This window comes from Biomphalaria glabrata, chromosome 1 (genome assembly GCF_947242115.1).
Source record: "Biomphalaria glabrata chromosome 1, xgBioGlab47.1, whole genome shotgun sequence".
NCBI lineage: Eukaryota > Metazoa > Mollusca > Gastropoda > Planorbidae > Biomphalaria > Biomphalaria glabrata.
The window spans coordinates 30,359,281-30,365,506 of record NC_074711.1 but is presented as its reverse complement, the minus strand read 5'-3'; the positions used below and the strand labels follow the sequence as shown (position 1 = coordinate 30,365,506).

General features: G+C 38.8%; 1 protein-coding gene across 2 annotated transcripts in view; it reads left to right on the top strand.

Annotated features, from left to right (window-relative positions):
* Positions 1-4,911: 4,911 nt before the first annotated feature.
* LOC106079283 (solute carrier family 40 member 1-like) overlaps positions 4,912-6,226 on the top strand; it is a 34,704-nt gene continuing 33,389 nt past the window's right edge. For both annotated transcript variants that reach the window (XM_056031929.1, XM_056031911.1), the window contains exon 1: positions 4,912-4,994. The gene's annotated coding sequence lies outside the window, so the exon portion shown is untranslated. The remainder of the gene's footprint in view (positions 4,995-6,226) is intronic.

Sequence of the window (6,226 nt, the reverse complement as noted above, 5' to 3'; positions counted from 1 at the left end):
GGCTAAAAACCAAATCAAGATCTAGAGCCAACATCGGTTCTGAAAGGACTATCGCGTTCTTGAAAGGACTATCGCGTTCTTGAAAGGGCTATCGTATTCGGACATTTCCGAATGTAATGCATTATTGATTAAGAGCTTAATAAATTAATGTTGAGGTGTCGGAGAAATAAAGTTTACAAACAGACAGACAGGAAGACTGATGCATAGACAGACATACATATAAGCTTAGTAAAAAATAGGTCGAGACAATGTTCATAAGCTCTCCACTAGCAGAGGTGTTACCATGTTGGCTTGAGAAGCCTAAGCTCTCCACAAGCAGAGGTGTTACCATGTTGGCTTGAGAAGCCTAAGCTCTCCACTAGCAGAGGTGTTACCATGTTGGCTTGAGAAGCCTAAGCTCTCCACTAGCAGAGGTGTTACCATGTTGGCTTGAGAAGCCTAAGCTCTCCACTAGCAGAGGTGTTACCATGTTGGCTTGAGAAGCCTAAGCTCTCCACTAGCAGAGGTGTTACCATGTTGGCTTGAGAAGCCTAAGAAGGTTTGAGCCATGAGTTCGAATTCAGGTCGTTCCTCCTTCTTTTAATTTTATGACTTTTTTAGAAAGCTTTTATCAACTCATCCTGTCTGTCTGTGTGTCGGTCTATGTGTCTGTCTGTCAGGCCAAAAGTTTGTACATGTTATTTCTCCGACAGTTTGTGTGGGAACACAAACTCAAAATCGGCCCCCGAAGTGGTCCACCCAGGCAGGTAAAAAGGCAGGTTTTAATATTTTCAGAAAGAATATCAGAATGAAATTCTATCAAAGACAAATGACAGAGAAGAATGGAGAAAAAAGGTTTACAGATCATGTGTGGTGCCCCAACGGTCCCGAAGACCAAGGGATAGGTGAAAGTGAAGGAGAAGTGCCATGTGGCCTAACTGATGTCATATAGTAATTACCAAATTGATCAAATTGTTCTGTAAGGGTCAATCTCTTATTGAAAGCCTCAAGATAAAAAACATTTACGTAAAAAAAAATATTTAAACAATTCTCCCCTTCCTTTAGTTCAGTATTGCCAGTACTAGTTAGTATGACATAACGTTTATAACTTAGCAATACAATTGTAAAAAAAAAGAAAAAAAAAATTTGACAAAAAAATCTTGAACCTTTTGCATGTGTGTATTTCCCTTATCGTAAATAATCTACTATTGTTTGTTACTATTAATAGTGAATAGTTGTAAAAATGGTGTAATTTTATGAAAAAATTGCTTGCATAGTTGATTTTAAAAATTGAATTTTTCACTTTCAGAAAAGATAAAAGTAGCGTTGCATCAGAACTTTGAAAGGTCAATATATCATGATGTCGGATTTTCAATATCTTTTCTAGTTTACGAGATCTAAACGGGGCGGACGGACAAACATTCCACACAAAACTAATAGCGTCTTTTCCCCTTTCGGGGGCCGCTAAAAATTAACTGATTAGTTAATTAACTATTGGTAATAAATTACTTTATTTTTTGTTTCTCAAACAAGAGAAAGAAATAGTGCTTGATTAAAGTGGTGGTATAAGCAGAATTAGTATCCTTTATATTAATCTGCCGTCTAAGGCTTAGTTAGCATAGACATTTTCGGCATTTGTGAACAATATTGAGTTTTAGGATATGTTTCTCGTAATTGTGTGTCCTAATTGCTCGGTACTGTATTGCTGTAACTAAGCCTTCAGTTTCAGGGTAGAGATGACCTGCTCTGAGCCATGCTAAAGAAGCCGCTTTGTTATTATTATTATTACTATTATTATGTTAGAAAACAACAAGTATTCATTCTCTGGCGAAGCCAGGGTCGAATTTCGTTAAAGGGAAACAAAATTCATCGTAGTCCCTTTATCAGTTTCCACCTAGGAATTTTCTGGTGATGTGGCAGTCTGGAGAAGTACCCCCCTCTGACAGGCAACGAGAATGTTCCTAGGAATGTTAAAGGCTTTGAAGGTGTCTGTGAGCCACTGTGAGGTCAGTTGTTATTATCCCCTCAGTTGATATAACAATGGGGTATATTGTTGTTTTTGATGATTTCCATAAACGCTTAATCTCCAAGCCAAGGTTCCCATATTTTCATTGTTTTTCCAGCTTAATTTTTTGTTAAATTAGGAGACAGTGGTACGGCGATGTACTTTTATGGTAGCGGCTTTTCTATTTATCGATGAGCAGCAAATCAGGGCGATTAAAGTCTACCGTTTTGTAGGTCAAAATAGGCCTATCCCAGTACAGTAGATGATCCATAGACTCGAGAACCTCTTGTGGTGAGTTTTTGTAAAAAGCAGTATTGTTATTATTATTATTTTAGCATTGACTTGAGAGCTAAAAGAGCAACATGAAACCAAGGGGGATAACCTTATTATATCTCATATTCACTGCGATTAAAGGATTACAGTTCCTTAAAGCAGCGATTCACAAAACTACTATTCTCATCCTATCCTTTCTTAACCTCTTTTCAAACATAAAAACATGACATTACACTGCTCCCTTCAGTTCACAGTAACCTAATCATTCACTGGCACGTAAAACTCGTACTCCAGCTTGAGAACCGTTGATAGAGCTAATACAATTTTAATAAAACATTTTTAAAACACAGTCAAGTGCTGTTTGTTTGTAATGATTTTTTTTTTTAAAGATTAACGTTTATGTTATTTAAAACATGTTATATTTATACAGTATCACAGGAAAAGAAGAATAACTGATATGGACAAATGCGAGGTAAAGTAAAGAAACTCAAGAAACATGCAAGAAAATAAAAGGAGAAAGATATGGAAAGATTTTACTATATACACACACAAAATGTTAAGAAGAGTGATGGCAACTAACTATCTTAAGAGTAGCAGATCATGTCTTATTAATAGTCCTGTATTTCCTCTATTCATTTGCCCCTTTGTTTCAAATACGTAGTAAAACAGGGGGCGCGGCGGCTGAATGGTTAAGCGTTTGGCTGCCGAACCCTTCGTACTCGGTTTTAAGGGCGCCCCCTTAGTCCAGCCAACTCTAATGGGCGCCTGACTTTCGTTGGGGAAAGCAAAGACGATTGGTCGTTGTGCTGGCCACATGACACCCTACTCGTTAACCGTTAGCCAAAGAAACATGACCTTAACAACATCTGCCCTAGAGATCGCAAGGTCTGAAAGGGCAACTTTATTTTTTTTTTTTAAAGCTTTGAAACAGTCACAGAGATAGAAGCTGTAATACATTTTACATATTGAGTTCATTTAGTGCTTCAAACGGAAGACCTCTAACATTTAATTCTACAGTACTTGTAACTGCATATAAAATGTCTTATACATAAAACAGGGCCGGCCCTACAGATTGCGTAGCCCTCGGCGTTCCAGTACCACCTCATCGTGGTCGCCGAGTGAACACCCCGCTCCTCAGAGGGGTGGCCAAGGGTACTGGTTGCTTGCCGCTGATGAATGAGCAGCCGGCAAGTGTAAAAGGCAATCAAAGGGGTTATGTCCAGCCCCCCCCCCCCCCCCGCCCCCCCCCCCCGTGGGACCCTGGGGCAACGGTGAGTAAGAGACTTACGGGTTCTCCGAAAAGCGGATAGCGCTAGACACCAACTCGAGGGTTGGTCGGGTTCTCCTGGAGGCTGATTCGTGGGTCTCTCTAATGGGCAAAATTGGGCTGACTGGCACGGCCTTCGCGGGCTGTGTCGGGTGGCTCTTTTGCGCCCATGAGCTAGGCTCTATCTAGCGGCTCTATCTAGCGGCTCTATCTAGCCCTTGCCCCGACGTAGTAGTAGAGGAATGCGTCGTACCCAGTGACAGTGCTGATACTGGGGATATCGAAAAACCTTCGTCAAACCACTCCCCATTGTGGGAAACTCAGATTGCGTAGCCCTATGCGAAATGGATTGCGCGGGGCCCAGTCTGGTTAGGGATAAGGATAATAAGTGAAAATTAAGATTCTTTGTTACAAAATACATTCTTTGCAAGACAATTTTGTCTATTTTCAGGACATTTTTATGAGTTTTTTATAGGATATTTTAATAATTTCAGGAGATTTTCATGACTTTTTTTCATATACTTTACAATTTCAGGAGATTTCCAGGAGCTCCTGGAAAATCAGGAGGCAGCGGGAACCCTGTTATAAGGTCAAATGGTTTAATTTAATAATTTACAACTAGAATTAGCGCGGGACCTATGAAAGTGCGGGGCCCACTGCGGCCGCATAGGTTGTGCCCTAAGACCGGCCCTTACATAAAATAATTATTAGACTACCGATATTTTTTTTACTCCAGATACAAATGAAAACTAACAATCTAGAGTCTCCATATATAGGTACATATTTCACTTCTGACTTTTATTTTGTAGTAACATTTCCCCATAGACTGCATTTTCCTAATACTAAATCACTCAAGCATAGTCCTAGGACGCTTAAGACATTTCATGTGCCAGAGGTCAAGTATTTTCACTCGTAATACTCGTAACACTGATGGAAGTTTTCTTAAAGATCGATTTAAAAAGTTTTTTTTTTTCTATCGCTCAGCGTCGAAATGTGCATCTGTTAACCACTTTGAAAATTGAGTTCTAGAAAACATCAAGACACTGACATTAAAGCTAGAATTTAAAATGTCAATAAAAAGTTTTAACTTCATAAAAAAACAACTTGTCCTGCCAGTCTATAAATTGTCATTAAAAATGTTGAAGTTCACTAAAAAAATGTTGAATGCCTTTGTATATATTGTAAGTATAAAAAAATTAACGCCTGTCTATAAACTATGATAAAATTTGTTACATTTCACTAAAAATGTTAAATGTCATTTTATAAACTGTCAAATAACATTGTCAAATGTTTATTCAAAATGTTTAAATAAAAATGTTAAGTGTCATGTGACTTCTTAAGATACAATGAGAACCATTCAGTTCTAGGACACTTAGTTTTTTTTTACCAACACGACAACACAGTATCTCCATTATATCTGGACCCGATGTGTATCACATTAGTCAGAGACTGCCAGTAACAAGATAAAAGGTAAGGTGATGTTCAGTTAGATGTGTCTAGTCACCCATTAGACATTTATATTCATGTGCTGCTTTCTTTTTAAAACTGTTCTGTTTTGCATCATCCTCATCACAGAGGCGGCCCTAGCAATGCGTGGGGCCCTGAACGAGTGTCATATCAGGGCAAGGAATATTTGTACGACGGGCTGACGGTCACAAAGATTCTCTTTATCACTGCCCCCCCCCATGGTGCGAGGTCTAGGGCAGTTGCCCCACTCACCAGCCCCTAAGGTGCGAGGTCTAGGACAGTTGCCCCACTCACCAGCCCCTAAGGTTCGAGGTCTAGGACAGTTGCCCCACTTACCAGCCCCTAAGGTGCGAGATCTAGGGCAGTTGCCCCACTCACCAGCCCCTAAGGCCGCCTCTGATTATCAGATTTATCAACAACACTATTAATAGCAACAACAAAATAGCTGATGACATTACAAGTCTTAGGGGGGAAAAACGGACTGTGTCTGTGGTCGTATCTGATGCTGTGACTGTGTCTATAGTTTTGGCTGTAGTTGTGTCTGTGGTCGTATCTGCTGCTGTGACTGGGTTTATTTAGATTGTTTTAGAACTCACTCAACAATAAACCATTGTGGCGTAGTCAAGGAGACTGCAGTTAACATTGGCTGGTTGAACAAGAAAATGGTTGGAAGTAGAATGGGAATGGAGACTCACTTTAAACTACTCATTAAGGAGATAACTACATGATATTCTCCTTCAATCCACACAACTTAAAATATTAATCTCAAATTAACAATCTATGAAAGCATAACAGTATATTTAGTTCCTAGAAAATATATTATATTTGGGATTTTTTAAATAAGATTTTTAAAAATCTGTTAATTAAAAAAAAAATATTTATAAATATTTTTCCTATAAATTTAACGAAACATCAATCAAATTGAAATGACAAGGTTCATGAAATGGGAGATTACTTAACACTTATTGTCGAATCAATGGTATCCAACTTTAACATGTTTTCATACGTAATACCTCTATGTTACCTAATATGTAGGCGTAGCAGTAAAATAGGTCATTTCTGTTAATAATGTGGTAAATATATCTTTTAATTTCGTAAATGTGTCTGTGTACTTTCATGAGTCTGTGTACCTGCAAGAGTCTGTGTACCTGCATGAGTCTGTGTACCTGTATGAGTCTGTTTACCTGCATGAGTCTGTGTACCTGCATGAGTCTGTGTACTTGCATGAGTCTGTG